Source organism: Gopherus flavomarginatus, chromosome 22, assembly GCF_025201925.1.
Source record: "Gopherus flavomarginatus isolate rGopFla2 chromosome 22, rGopFla2.mat.asm, whole genome shotgun sequence".
Classification (NCBI taxonomy): Eukaryota; Metazoa; Chordata; order Testudines; family Testudinidae; genus Gopherus; species Gopherus flavomarginatus.
In genome coordinates this window covers 3,047,429-3,061,966 of record NC_066638.1, presented here as the reverse complement: position 1 = coordinate 3,061,966, position 14,538 = coordinate 3,047,429, and the positions used below count along the sequence as shown (strand labels likewise).

Sequence of the window (14,538 nt, the reverse complement as noted above, 5' to 3'; positions counted from 1 at the left end):
GGTTCCAAGGTCACACAGCCTGGCAAAGTCAACACAGAGCCCAGCTCTCCTGCTCAAAAGCAATGTCAGGTTGTGCCAGGGCTGCGCCCAACCATTCGAAGTAAGCCCTGGGGTCTTAGGAGGGGTTCAGAACCAGCGGAAGCCAGGATCCGTTCCCATCTCTGGCAGCTGGAATCTGACATTCTAAATCGCCTCCTATCAGCACTAGGTTGTTGTTTCTTAAAAGGGCCAGGGCTCCAGACCAGATAGGAAGGTGGTGGGTCATATACCTCAATGGTGTCCTGAGGGGAGGGAGTTCCTGTCCAGGCCCATCAGGGTGCTCTCTGCTGATGGGTTCGATGGAGCTGTGGGTCACGCAACCCACTCTCATGAGCATGCCCACCCCTATCCCTGGGGTGCAGGACGCTCCTCCCACATCTAGGTAGGCCAGGAGGTGACTAGCTGAGTGACAGGGTCTGACTCCAGCAGCAATGCTGGGGACACTGCGCTCCCCATAGCTCTTGTCTGATGTACCCCGAGAACACTGCTTTGCTGGGCTCCCTGGTGCTGCTCCTCTCTGGAGCACTGCCAGGGGCCCCAGGGCTCTGCAGTAAGTCTGCTGCTCCTCTGGCATTTCAGACTTCCCTTGGGTGTCTGCTTGTAACCATCACAGAGTGTTCTGGCTGTTCCAGCACCTGGATCAGCGTTGCTCTCAGCTAGGCCTCCCATCTCAACAGTTTTTGCTCTCCTGTGGCATCTATCCAGAGCAAATGGCTCATCATTCCTTATAACGTCGCATGGAGGGAGGGAGTGTGGGGGACCCCCCCAGCACTCGGCACGGACCCTGGAGGCAGAGTAAGGAGCAGTGCTGTCCCTCTCCCAGTGCTCCTGCTCCCAGGAGGAGGCTGGGACAGTACAGAGTGAGCTGAATGTCCCCGCCCAGCCCAGCAAGCAGCAACCATGGGGAAGGAGCCACGGGCCAATGACACCGAGTTTATCAGACAGAAGGTTGGGGAGGGAATATCTTTTATTGGACCAACTTCTGTTGGTGAGAGAGATGAGCTCTGAACCTATGGGCCTGGGAGAGGAACTCGGAGCGTCACAGCTTAGTACAGGGGGGACCGGATTGCTCGCAGGAGCAGTTCACACACGTTCAAAGGGACCATCCAAGGTGAAGTGGCCTGTTAGCACTGCTGGAGCCATGGAGCAAAAACATGAATTTATTAGACCTTTGTGCTGCATCCAGCCCAGCCACCCAGGAGTGATGCTTTTTAATGGGACTGCAAATGACTCACTATTAATTGTATTATAACAGTACCTCGAGGCCCCAACTGTGTTCGGGGTCCTATCGTGCCAGGTGCTGCACTGGTCCAGAGACACACAAGGGCTGGGGAAGTGAGGCACAGAGAGGCTAGTGATTCCCTGGGTCACACAGGGAGCCAGTGGCAGAGTAGGGAATTGAACCATGGTGTGTATCTCAGGACCCTCCTCCATGCCCGAGACATCCTTTAGATCTGTTCCAACAGAGGACACATCAGGTGGTAGGCTGGCTCTTGGGGTGGAGGCTGGGAGGCAAGTTCTTGCCATCACAGATTCACACATAAAAGACATCTGAGGCCTTGAATTAGCACCATGTCACCAATCCAGCCCTGAGGCTGATGGAATTAAAACATCCGGCAGGAGGAATTAAAACAATCCCATCTGCAGGTGGAAAAACCCACAGGCCGCGCTGGCAGGCCCTGCAATATTCCAAGAAGCCTGGGAGCGTGGAAAGCCCCAGAATTTCCTTCCACTTGTAAATATCAGGGATCAGGCCATGTGTCAGTCCCAGAGGGACCCTGCCGAGTGATGGGTGGGGAACAGTCCATGCATTGGTTCCAGGAGGCGGAGCAGCATCTGGTGCAGTGCAGGGTTCACAGTCAAACCAAGGATCTTCTGTCTTCTCCCACAACTTGTCCTCTGCTTCTGCACAAGGCCAGCCAACATGTCCCCTGCATGTTCCCTTGTCACTAGGAAGGGCCCAGCTGCACTGGCCACCCAGGGAAGGGGACAGTTATCTGGGTACTGCAATATCTTTCCAAAGCAGGCTGGGTGGCATAGCACCAGTGGGCCCAGTCCAAGTCCACTGCAGCAAGGGCCAGACTTTCCATTGGCTGAGGACTGAGCCCTAAGTGTACATAGCTGGGTTTTTATTGGCTGAATTCTGAGGCCTGAGGCTCAACTGGGCAAATAAATGAAACAGGTGTCAGCTCCGAGCAAAACTCCCTGAAGTTCCACTTAGAAGAAGAGCCCGTCTAAAGAGTGCACTGGTGTGGCTGATCAGGCACTGTGGTGTGTGGGCTCCTGAAAGATTGCAGGCACCAGCTGGAAATCAGCATCAGCTGAGCTGGGCCTTTGTTTGTTTTGTTAATTGCCATGGGACCATCCCAGCTGCCCTTCACCAGGACTAATAAAGGAAATAACACACAGCTCCTTCCCTGCTGGAAGCCCTGTACACCCATGAAGGAAGTGGGCCTCATTGAAGAAGGCAAGTTATTCTCAGCCCCATTGGACAGGTAAGAAACATGAGGCACAAAGAGATTAAGAGTCTTGCCGAGGCCCAGACAGTGAGTCAGTGGCAGAATCTCAAATCGAGCCCCAGGCTCTGATCTCTAGACCAGTAAGACGCCGGGCAGGCCAGCAAGGAAGGAGTCGGTGTGAATCAGGTGTGGGCTAGAAGCAGCTCCGTAGGGGCAGTAGCAGGGCCCTGCTGTGAACACACACATCTTTCCAGCTACAAGGCTTACAAAGAAAGAAACAATCACTTGGGCTTCTGCTGCCATGGCGTCCCCATCCCAGGGCAGCTTTCTGACACAGACCATCTCATTAGCAGCAGGCACAGGAGGGGAGGCAACTCCCTGCTGTTTTTCCCTGATAGTTTGGGGTCCTGCAAATCAGAAGAGCAGCCCTGGGTAATTTCAAAGGTCAGGGAAAAACAATCCAGACTCCTCTGGCTTGGGGCCTATAAGCAACAATGACTGTGGGTTAATTGCTTCTGAAACCAGGTGCTTTTATGAAGGAAAGGCAGAGTCCTGCTCTAACCCAGCCTCTAAATCTAACAACCCCCTTTGTGCTGCTCCACCACCTTCCCGCCCTTGCAGAAAGCAATGCCTTGCTGTCCCCAGAGCCAGACTTCCTGACAGCCGTAGGGACGAGTCTTAAAACTGCAGCGTGCAACAAAGGAATCCCTAGGAGTGAGCATCCACATGGGGAATTTCCCAGCTTTGGGCGGAGAGAGGTGACTTGGAACAAGTCCAGACCCTCCCATCGCTGCCCAAGGCTAAAACCAAACTGTAAATACATACTTGTTCAGTTTTCAAAAGGCCAGGAGAAATGGCCTCATTTCCAGTTTCAGGCAGAGGCAGGAACCCAAATGCTGAAAAACTAGGAGTCAGTTTTCAGGAGATTCTCCACCTGGCTTTGCAGATCTAGATTTAGGAAGCCTGGGCAGCACTTTACAAACTGACCCTCGCAGCCCTGGATGAACTCCATTACTGCTCGCTGTCTGGTGAGGAAATTGAGGCAAAGAAGTGAAGTGATTTGCCTAAACTCAAGCAGTGAGGAACCAGGAATAGAACTTGAGAGTCCAGACTCAGGATCCCCTGCTCTAACCCTCTTGGTTCCTAGCCAGATTCCAGTCCCTTGAATTTGCCACTCACAAGGCCAGTTTGCACATTTCCAGTGCCTGCTGTGAAAGCTGCACTGCATGTGCCTGCCTCAGCACATGAATTTTTAGGCCATAACTTGTGGGTTTCTTGTTCTATCCTATTCGACTGCAGAGATGGCCACAGGAAGCAGGCAGGAGAACTCTAAACAAGGAAGCAGCATCTGAGCAAAGGCAGACACAGCAACTCAGTGCAGGCCTGTTCTGACACTGCCTTCTCACCAGGCTTTGGCAAAAGGCTGCCTGTGTTTTCTGCAGCTACTTCATGTGAACTAGCTCTTTCCCCTTTAACCTCCTCTGTGGTATCCTTTCCAGCTTGGCACAGCCTCTCCCAGCTTCAGAGAGGGTTCTATGCACTCTGTGGCACATCCTGTGGCAGAGGCTGGATTGTGTCTCATGTCCTGACATTTCCTATCACGTAGAGAATGAATTTAACCCAGTACTGATGAGAAGCAGAGTATAGGCTTCATGATGTCCCTGTAACACCCATGATTCCATAGCTCCCCATGCTCTGCAGAAGGGTCTGTGCCTCTTTCTGAGTCTCCAAATCCATTCATCGTGGGTGGATGCATCTGAAGAAGTGGGTTTTTACCCATGAAAGCTTGAGCCCAAATAAATCTGAGAGTCTTTAAGGTGCCACCAGACTCCACATTGTTTTTAACAGGGCTCCCCAGACACTAGTCGCCAGGAATGAATCTTCCCAACTCCTGGCGGTGGGCCCATCACGTGCAGAGGTTTCAGAAGCCCTGACACAGAAGGGGCCCGAGGCTTTGTCAAAGCCAGAGCCGCCCAAGTCCGGCTCCCAGGGACAGAGCCGCTCCGCCGGCTGGCAGGAGCTCATGGCCACGGTTCCACCAGCACCTACGAGTTCTTGTTAAAATCTTTCTCACTGCCCAGGTCAGCCACCCCCCCCCCCTTCCCTGCCCCCAGTGAGGGGCTTTCACCCCCCAGCCTGGGCCCACCTCCCATGGGGCCCCACTCCCAGTCAGGGGACCTTTGACCCCCCCCCCGAAGCACCACCCCCTCCGTTCTACGTGCGGCGCGTGCTGCGGAGGAGGCCGGCTCGCGCGCGGGGCCTGCCGGGAGTTGTAGTCCCCGCCACCGCTGCGGCCAATGGGCGGAGGCCGCTCGCGGACTGCGTCTCCCAGCAGCCCACGCGGCGGGCGGGAGCCGGGGCCTGTGAGGCGGCGTCGTAGGAGGCGAAGCGGCGCGGTCGCAGCAGCAGCGGAGGCCGCGGGTTCCGCAGGAGCCGGTGAGTGAACGGGCCTAGCGCCTCCCCCCGGCCCTCAGCCGTTGTGCGGCATCGGGCCCGCAGCGCCCCTCGGTGTCAGGGCGGAGCCCCGCGCGGGCCCGGCCTGAGGGGCGAGTCCCGCCGATCCCGGCCTGGGCCGCCCAGGGGCGGGGCCCCTCCGAGGGGCTCCCCCCCCGGACCCGGAACGAGCCCCCTTCCCGGGCAGCGCCCCGTCCGTCCCGAGCTGCCTGCCTGGGGCCCGGCCTGCGTGACCCCGCCGCTCTCCTGGGCCCCAGGCAGGCAGCTCGCGCTGGGGGCGGGCTCCCGGGGTCCCCTCGGCCGCCCCCCCCCCCCGGGTAACGGCCCGGGGCTGCGCCGCGAGCGGGGCCCTGCTGAGCCCGCGCTGCAGCCTCCGCCCTGTGAGACCCCCCCCCCCCGGGCCCTGGCGGCGGCGGGCCCCGGGTTCGTGCGCAGACGGGCGCGTGCCGAGGGGGTGGCTGCCGTCCCGGGTTACGTTACTGTCCCCGCGGCGAGGCGGCTTGTCCTGGCACAAGCGCCCTTTGGTTGCTGTAACTGCAGCTACGCCGGGCCTTAAATCGGCAACATTCAGGCGTAGGTTAGGCCGAGAAACCCTCCGGCTCTGGCTGCCACCTGCGGGCCTGGTTTGTAGCAGTGACTCATGGGGGGAGCGCTGCCTCCCGCCCGCTGCCCCGTGCTAGGCAGGGAAACGGGAGCCTGCAGCATGAGGGGCAGGGGAAGAACAAAGTTGAAGTCTATTGTTGCAAAAGAGGGTAAGCACAATGACCCACGTGTCCCCTGTCTGGTGTTTATAACCAGGCTGTAACATGGCTCGTGTGTTATAACGCACTTCACAGCCAGTGTTGATGGGGCTTGACCTGCTCTAGAACAGGGTTTCTCAGCCCCTGGGGTTGTGACCTGAAATTGGGTCACCAGAATGTTGCATAGTGTCACGTGATGGCTGCTGTGTCTCTGGTCCCATAGGGCTGGCAGAACTGGGCTGCCATCATGAGAATGGTGGGGCCAGCAGAGCCCAATTTGAGTGGTGCTGCAACCCCAGATGTTGCAGTGCCTGGAGTTGCAAGCCAAGTCCAGCAAACCCTTCAGAACCAGAACTGCCACTACAGGGGCAGGATGGGATCTGCAACCTGACACCTCTCATCCCTCTACCCCCTGCCTGTTTACTGGATTGTCATAGGTCGGGGTAAGCAACCTATGGCACATGCACGCGTGAGCTGATTTTCAGTGGCGCTGCCCGGGTCTTGGCATCAGGGGCTCTGCATTTTAATTCAATTTTAAATGAAGCTTCTTAAACATTTAAAAAACTGTATTTACCTTACATACAACAATAGTTTAGTTATATGTTATAGACTTATAGAAAGAGACCTTCTAAAAATGTTAAAATGTACTACTGGCACGTGAAACCTTAAATCAGAGTGAATAAATGAAGATTCAGTACACCACCTCTGAAAGGTTGCTGACCCCTGCAATGGGCTATCAGCGTTTATAAATTGGTCCTGAGCCCAAAAAGGTTGAGAAGCTACTTTTCTAGAAGATCTGTCTCCCTTTGCGTATATCCTTCCAAATCCCTGAAGATATTTAGTCAGTGCCAATGTAATGTTATTAAAATGTTAAATAATTTAATAGGTATACTGCAGTATAGTCTGAAGGCTACAACCAGATTGGGCCCCTTTGTGCTAGTCACTGAACATCTAATAAAGGACTTCTAGTGACATGGATGTGAAATGCTGTGTATTCCACTTCCAGTCCCTTGAGAAAATACAGTTCCTCAGAATAATTTAGTAACCTATTGTTTAGAGAGACAAGGTGGGCGAGGTAATATCTTTTATTGGACCAACTGCTGTTGGTGAGAGAGACAAGCTTTTAAGCTACATAGAGCTCTTCCTTTGGTCTTCTGTGTAACTTGAAAGCTTTTTCTCACCAACAGTAGTTGGTCCAAAAAAAGATACTACCTTGCCCACTTTGTGTCTCTAATATATTTATCCTTTGACTTTTCCCCACCATGTTTAGAATGTAAGGATCTATAAAACTGCAGAGAATGTGGTGGTTGCACTGGAACTTTGCTCTAAATGACACTGTTTTGTTGTAAGTTTCATAATCATACTCATACCTTCTGTATAGGAGGACTAAAATGGACTAGACTTTTATCTAAGACCATCTAGGTCACTTTTTGATCAATTGGAAGGGACTTTGCTCGCTTTGCCCAAAGACTAAATCTGCTCCCCTTCTAGACATTGTTATTCAAGGTATGAAATGAGCTAGAACACTAAGCTGGAGTCTCCAGCAGTGCAGTAGGTTGTCACTAGGCTGTCTGGCTATCCAACTTCTAAATCATTTGTGTAGAAGTGGCAAAGTTTTACTTCATAATGACTATAAGGATTATTTTGGGAAACGTATTTAATGTAACTTGTAAAAATATAAGACAAGCTGGAGTCCTATGTAACTGGGCTCACTTGTGTAATTTAGACTGGAACTTGATGCTCCCCGAAGCTGAGGCCAGTACCTTTACCTTTTATCTAAATATAATAAATTATATATATTTAAACCCATTCCTAACTGACAAGTGCCTAATATGGGCTTTGTCATCACTCTTGCCATCTGCTAAGCCACTTGGTGTTCCCTTAAGTTGAAGGTGATATGACAACCACTGTGCTGGGCAAGCTCAGAAGGAGTGCTGCTCTGAATGCAGCAGATGCTGAAGGTTCATGCTACCTCAGTGAATCTTTCTTATGGGGTATTTGTTTGCTTTAGGCTTGTAAGTCTGGGCCCAGATAACTGTTTATAGGCTCAGGAGCATGAGGTTTGCAACTGCTTTGCATAACATCATTTCTCACTAGACTTCTGCTGGGATAGGAGACAGATATTCCAACGTGAATCTTCTGATAACCCTCAGGAAAACTATGTTTCTACTCAGAAATGTTACGGGCAAACACACAGAATAGAACAAGGAGCAAAGTACTTTGCAACATAAAAGATTGAGACTACAACAGTTTGTCCACTTCATAAAACTGACCAACTTGTGCCAGTGCCAAGACACGACAATGATGGGTGCTGTATGCTAACTTAGATATTTAAAAGCAGGGAGAGAGCCCTCTGCCTCATTTTGTGTCTGCTTCAGTCTTTGTGGAAGTGCCAAAACAGAGTGCTTGTTGGAGTGAACATTGAGTCACAACAGCAGATGCAATGCCTATGCTCTTCTTATGTGCTTTTCCTCACATTAAGGTTTGGCAAAGCAGTTACTTTTTTTTTCTCTTCCCTCTGGCACCAAAATCAGGGAGCTAGTGTGCATGCTTATGGTGATAACCGTAATATATGTACCTAGTAAGACAGTAGGTACATTATGGTGTTAAGACACGCTGTGTATGTGTATAGCCATCTCATCAGTTAGATGCTGGTATCAGTAGAGGGCTTCTGTTTGTCCTATCTGCTGCTATGAATTCTGACCCTCTTTGCAGTCCAGGAAAAGGATGTATTTCTCAACAGTTGGCTTGTAAATCTTAGTGCTTCGGAATTTGCTGAAGGAATCTGATTCCTTCTTTTTGTGACCATCTAAATGCTTAGCTATCACAATGAAAGCACCTCAGTGATATCTGAGATAGGACAGGCCAGAACTTATCCACTGGGAGAAAGCAAAGCAGTGTGAGGAAAGGGCTGAGTAATGAGAGACATTGTCACCTGCTCTGATATAAGGTCGTTTGGAAAGGCATGTAAAGCAAGATAGTTATTCTGGAGAGTCATGCTAAATGCATTTTTTTGAGGCACAGAATACCTCAAGGAGTTTCTGGTGCCTTGCCATAGTTTAGCTTTTCTTGGAATCTGTATTTCCTCCTGTTCCAGCATATCTACAGTAGTACAAAAAATAGTGCTGGTCTCTCTTTTGCCAGGTACAGAAGACACTATGCTGAAAGCCAAGGGAAAAAAGCTGCCTCAAAAAGTTTTGGAGTGTGCCATTATAGACACTGTTGGTTTTGAGACTGTTATCTCAAACCAGAGGAACCAGTGACCTTGGTCAGTTTTTGAAACATATTGATAGTTTTAACATCTTGAGTCACTGTATTTATTTATCTCTTAACAAATCTTTTCTGACCCTGTAAGATTAAGAATGTGTCATTAATTTATGAGGAGTAATTCTCCCTGCACTGAAGGAAGAATGATCTACAGCTCTGGACTAATAGTTGTGGTATTATATAGCTCTGTCTTCATCCTGGGTTTCTCTCTGCAGAAGGAGGCAAAGTGATTGTTCCACTGCAGTGCTGTACAGCATGTAGTAAACTGTGAAGATGCAGAAGATCTTATCACGTGCTAATGGAAAAATCCAAGCTGGCATGCCTGGGCAGCCAAAGTGATTTCCTGGTAGCCTTGGGTGTACACCTTCCTTATGGGAAGGAATAGCAGGCGTGAGGAATGGGTAATTGCTGTTCTGAAGGCAGAATGACAGTGCAGAAACATTTTGCCAAGCTCTCTCTCTTCCTGTTCATAGCCCTGTGTTCTTATTAACTATCCAACACTTTGCAAGGAGACCAAACCTTATCTTGTAAATATGAGCTCATATCACTCCCCATCTAGTGCCTTATTAAAATATTTGATGCCTAATGTGCTCCTGAGTTGTCTGGTAGTCAGTGGTGGCTGTATATTGGCAACCATCAGGTACAAGTTCTAATTTATGTGCAGGGTGGATAAAAATCAGTGATTTAAAAAAAAAATCTGGGGTTTTTTATTTAAATCAGATTTTTTTATAAAAGGTTATTTCCTCAAAAAGCATATCTAAAGGTAGATACATTATAGCTCAAAGATAATCTCATCATGGAATAGGGATGATAAATTCTAGTTCTATAGTATGAGACAATCTATTCATGTAATTTTTAAGAAAAGTTTTGTAAATGAGCTCCAATAGTTCACGAATTAGGGACCCAATCTTAAGGGGTTCCAGGGGCTTCTGCATAGATTATTTAGATTGATCTTTCTATCTACCCAATGAGACTCAGGACTAAGTCTAGAAGATGCCATCAGAGATGCTTAGTTTTGCAGTTCCCAAACTGTGGATTTGTGTGTCCAGAGATAATATGCTTGTTAACAGCAAATATGCTTTTAAATAAATAAATAATATATAGAGGTGAGAAATAACAGACCTCAACCCTATTGTCCCCCTACAAATTTGTGTACACGGAGTCAATCCCTTACCTCTCTCTAAAAGTGCAAAGTTTCAAAAAGTTCAATGAATAGAAGATTGTTGGGGGTGGAATTGATCTGGACAAAGAAGAAGTCTGAAGATAAATGTGAGAAGGGAGGGAGATAAAAGTGAAACTGTTTGAGTGGCATATTCCAGGAGAATTGAGGTCTTTCTGAGTGTAGCCTCCATTGATTTGAGATCTACCATACCATTGTTTGATTATGATGTTTTAAAGAAAGTCACACCAGTGAACTGGTGGAAATCCCTTAAGCACTTGGATTCAGAGACTGTTGAAGTGATAATCTCACTTTTAATAGCAGTAGCTTCTTCTGCCGGTATAGAAAGAATATTTTCTTCCTTTGGACTAATTCATTCCAAAATGAGAAATCATTTGGGACCTGAAAAAGCAGGAAAGCTTGTTTTTCTCTTCCAGGTTATGAACAAACAGGAAAATGAAGGGGAAGATGACTGAGTTAGCTGAAGAAGCCAATATTTAAGTTTTTTCATGTTGACCTGGCTGATAGTTGATTTGATTTTTTTTAAAAATATTTCATTTAACTATTTTAGTTAAAAACAATTTTAACAAAAACAAACCTGATTTTAAAAAAACTTGAATGTTTAACTAAATTCAAAAATTCATATGCTTGTTTTGTTAAAATATTATATGTTTGCTGTTGAAGAAAAATATCCAGAATACATAACGTTATTGTTTTAGTTAAATAAAACAATTTAAATGTCTGTCTGGTGGTGATCTCCTCCTAATACAGCATGGCAAGAAAATCCTCCAAATATTAATGATTAATCTGTTGAATTGGAGATAGTTCAACTCCCAATGACTTCAAATATCTTTGGTAAATGAAATAGCTAAACTATTCATTTTCTGATATAGCTGTAAAACTAATCTGAAAAGTTTTCAAAATAAATCACTTAAAAAATGTATAGCGTGTACCTTCTAAAAATGAAATTGCCTGTCTAGATTGATGGTACCTTGAACATCTATCCCTCTGCTTAACTTCTCTTACACTTAAGAATTTTTATTTCTAACCTAAACTTTCCTTTACTGTGAGACCATTGCTTCTTAGCCAGCCATGTTCTGAGAATGAACAATTCCCTTCCTTAATCTGTGTCAAAGGTACTGGGACAGATGCAGCCCTGGTCTAAGCCTGTTGATTGAAACAGAAACACATCAAGGCTGAATTTGTCCCACTGAGCTTATAGACTGGGGTCATGTCTCTGCTAACTTCTGCCCATCCCACGTGGGGCCATATTGCCTAGGAGTTGTGGTTCTAGCCTTTCAGGCAGCTGGACAGTGTGCAACACATTTCCCAGGGCACCTGCTGCTTTTTAAAGGAGAAGTAGTGTATCAGCTGTGACTTGTTCCTTCTTGCCCACTACAGGATGTAGGTTTCTGGGAGCCACTATGCAGTGTCATCCTTCAGCTTCCCACTTCCCCTGAAGTGCAACTTCAGCAGATGTGGGTAGATTTTAGTCTTTGAAAGGGGTAGCATGAGCACCCAGCTAGCACCTTCTGTTCTCCATACATTAGCTGCCTAGGGAGATGGGCATTCCCTCTTGGGGCTATAGCATGCTGGAAGACATGGAAAGAAGCATTCTTACTTAATACCCAGGCCCAAACTGGATCAGGTTTCTAAACTCTGAGAAGGTTCCAGGCCCTATGCTTGGGGAATAAAGGTGGGTAGTAGGCCCATGGGATACAGATAAATACAATCAATTGGTAAGTGCCATTTAAACACTTAGTGTCACTGGAAATTGGAGTAATTCTTCGAGTGATGTCCCTATGGATGTTCCACTTTAGGTGCTTGTAATTGTAGATTTATGGTAGCAGTGTCCTGTTGGGTCGCACATGTACGGTCCCCGTCTTGCACCACTTCAGGCGATTAATTGGTGCTGTGCGACCAGCCCTCCCTCAGTTCCTTCTCTACCATGGTTGGCTCGAGTTGGAGCAACTAGCAGCACCTCTCAGCTTTCTGAGTAGCATAACTCAGACATAGGTTAGAGGTTTGTTATTGAAGTGGATGGGTGAGATTCTGTGGCCTGCATTGTGCAGGAGGGTCAGACTAGATGATCATAATGGTCCCTTTTGACCTTAAAGTCTGAGTCTATGAAACCTACATCCATCTCTGACTTGTGAAGAATATGTATTAAGGTTATAACAACCAACAGGAATGCACTTTTATGTAGAAATCCATGATTAAACAGAGTCTTCCTGACTAGTGATTTAAATCAAGTCCACCCTGCTTACGTGCGGTCAAACTTGGTGCTCTGTACTTTACTCAAATGGTTGTAGAAGTCCTGTCTATGATCATGCTGAGATATGCTTTGCTATTTCTGCTCATCTTACCTTTGAAATCACCCTCATCTCTAAATTACTTTACCTGCCCTATGTTTCTGCCCTGTCCTGGACAAGCCCCAGGGCATTATGGCAACCCTTTCTTGGATAACAAGCATTAGGAGGAGGATTGCTTGAGTAGTGTGTGAGGCATTGTCCTCCTTGAGCTATATGCACTGTCAGTTTTGGGAGCTTGAGACGCAAATGTAAACATGCCTGATGGCAGCCTTGCCTATATGGTAAAGCAGGCCCCTTGCAAATTTTTTTAATTTGAATTGCTTTAGTGGAGCTGTTCTGTGATATGGGTGCTTCTAAATGAAATGTGTGTAGCCGGTATTATAGTGCTTTAGTACCACTTAGCTTAGCACAAAGGTTATTGAGGCTTATCAGCATAATCCAGCTTGGTTAATTCAAAGAGTTTTACAAATTCCATTTTAAAATCAAGCAATCAGCCTTTCAGGTTAAATTGGAGCTGTGTTCTGAATGTTTATTACCAGTTAGGCATTTTGAAATTTGGTAGCCAGTTAAAGATGTGGATTTCCTTTAATTGTGGTCAGACTCTCAAGGATGTTAGTAGAAAACAAAATGGATTGAGTGATATTTGCCACTCTCATAAAGCAGGTGCAACTCCGCTAAAGTCAGTGGAGTTGCACCTGTTCCCATCAAGAGATTTCATTTTATGTAGCGTAAAAGAAAAAGTATGCTGTTGAAGGCTATGTAAGCATCTAGGTGGACAGATGAAGTCTGAAGGTGTCTTTGGCCATGGCATTCCCTGTCCACTCTCACCACCAGCTGTGTAAAATAATAGTGGCCAGTTGCTGGATTTTCAACTCTTCTGGTTTTGTCTTTACAGAATGATAGTTTGGCTTGTTAGAACTTGATAATTGTTTAAGCAGCAGCATATCCTTAATGCTTTTCCATAGCTGGAAAAGTTAGGTTACTTTGAGCTGTGTTTACTCCCTGCATGTGTTCAGATAGTAGTTGCCTGGCACATAGAATGTGTGAGGTCATCTAACTCTTTTGTCTCAATACTAGTTATGATGGTGACAAGAAGAATTGTTGAATGTGTGCGAGAGAATATTTTTGCTCTACATTTATATAAACTAGTGTAGATCTGCTGGCATTGACAAATGTATCTGAAATAGATTTAATAGCATTAGGTTTCAAAAGGTACTGTGACTCACTGGAAAATATTTGGAAGGTAACTGTTTGCAGTGTCTCATGAATTAATTGTAGCCATTACAGCCATGATGGCACTCCTTGCGGTAAGTATGTATGTGTCCTTCAAACATACTGCACGCTTGGAGACATGTTACTAGAGTCCGTCCTTCAGGAAAGATAGACTGGCTGGTTTCACCACTCCTCAGCAGTGTGTGGGGTGATTTTAGAAGCTGGCCTGTACATTTTGATGGCAGATCTCTGAATGAGGATGAAAGCACATTTAAGTGCCTACAGCAGCTCATCTTGGCCTACTCTGTTCTGTTAGTGCTCTGAAGTGGCTGGAGAGAAATAGCTGCCATTTTGAAGGTTCTCTGGGTGACTACTTCAGTCTAACTCCCTGGGTCTCTTATGCTGGAAAAGGTCTTTCCGCATTCTGTCCCTTGGTGAAGAACATTATTGCGTCTGAAAAAGAGGGGCAGAGTAATGAAGGTGATCACTGCTACTAGATGTAAGAGAGCTTTGAATTTCTACTTTTTTCACTCTGTAATACTGGAGCTATGAACAGTGATAACAGCATAGGATTACTTTTTCACTGGCATGAGATGCATGTTTGCATGGTTTCACTCCATGGTAACCAGAAGCTGCTGTTTTAAAGAACACAGTGGCAATTCAGAGAACACTAAAGTATTGGGTAGTGATGGGTGGAACACACTAATCTCTGAGACAACATTTGATTTTTTTTTTCAAAAGTCTTTCGCTGGCATTTCCTTTTCTGTAAAGATGAACAGGTTCAGAAAAATTCAAGCCTCTTCAAATATGAGAATATGCAAGCTGCGTAGCAAATAATTTATGGTGCACTGACCGTTCTGGTCAATGTCAGTAGAGCCATGTAACTTTATCCTAGA

The 14,538-nt window shown here is 47.1% G+C and overlaps 1 protein-coding gene across 4 annotated transcripts in view; it reads left to right on the top strand.

The window, feature by feature from the left end:
• Positions 1-4,822: 4,822 nt before the first annotated feature.
• THRAP3 (thyroid hormone receptor associated protein 3) overlaps positions 4,823-14,538 on the top strand; it is a 63,125-nt gene continuing 53,409 nt past the window's right edge. For 2 of the 4 annotated variants that reach the window (XM_050932084.1, XM_050932085.1), the window contains exon 1: positions 4,824-4,934. The gene's annotated coding sequence lies outside the window, so the exon portion shown is untranslated. Of the gene's footprint in view, positions 4,935-11,519; positions 11,597-14,538 lie in introns of all 4 variants that reach the window. The other 2 variants (XM_050932087.1, XM_050932088.1) reach the window with 2 other exon arrangements.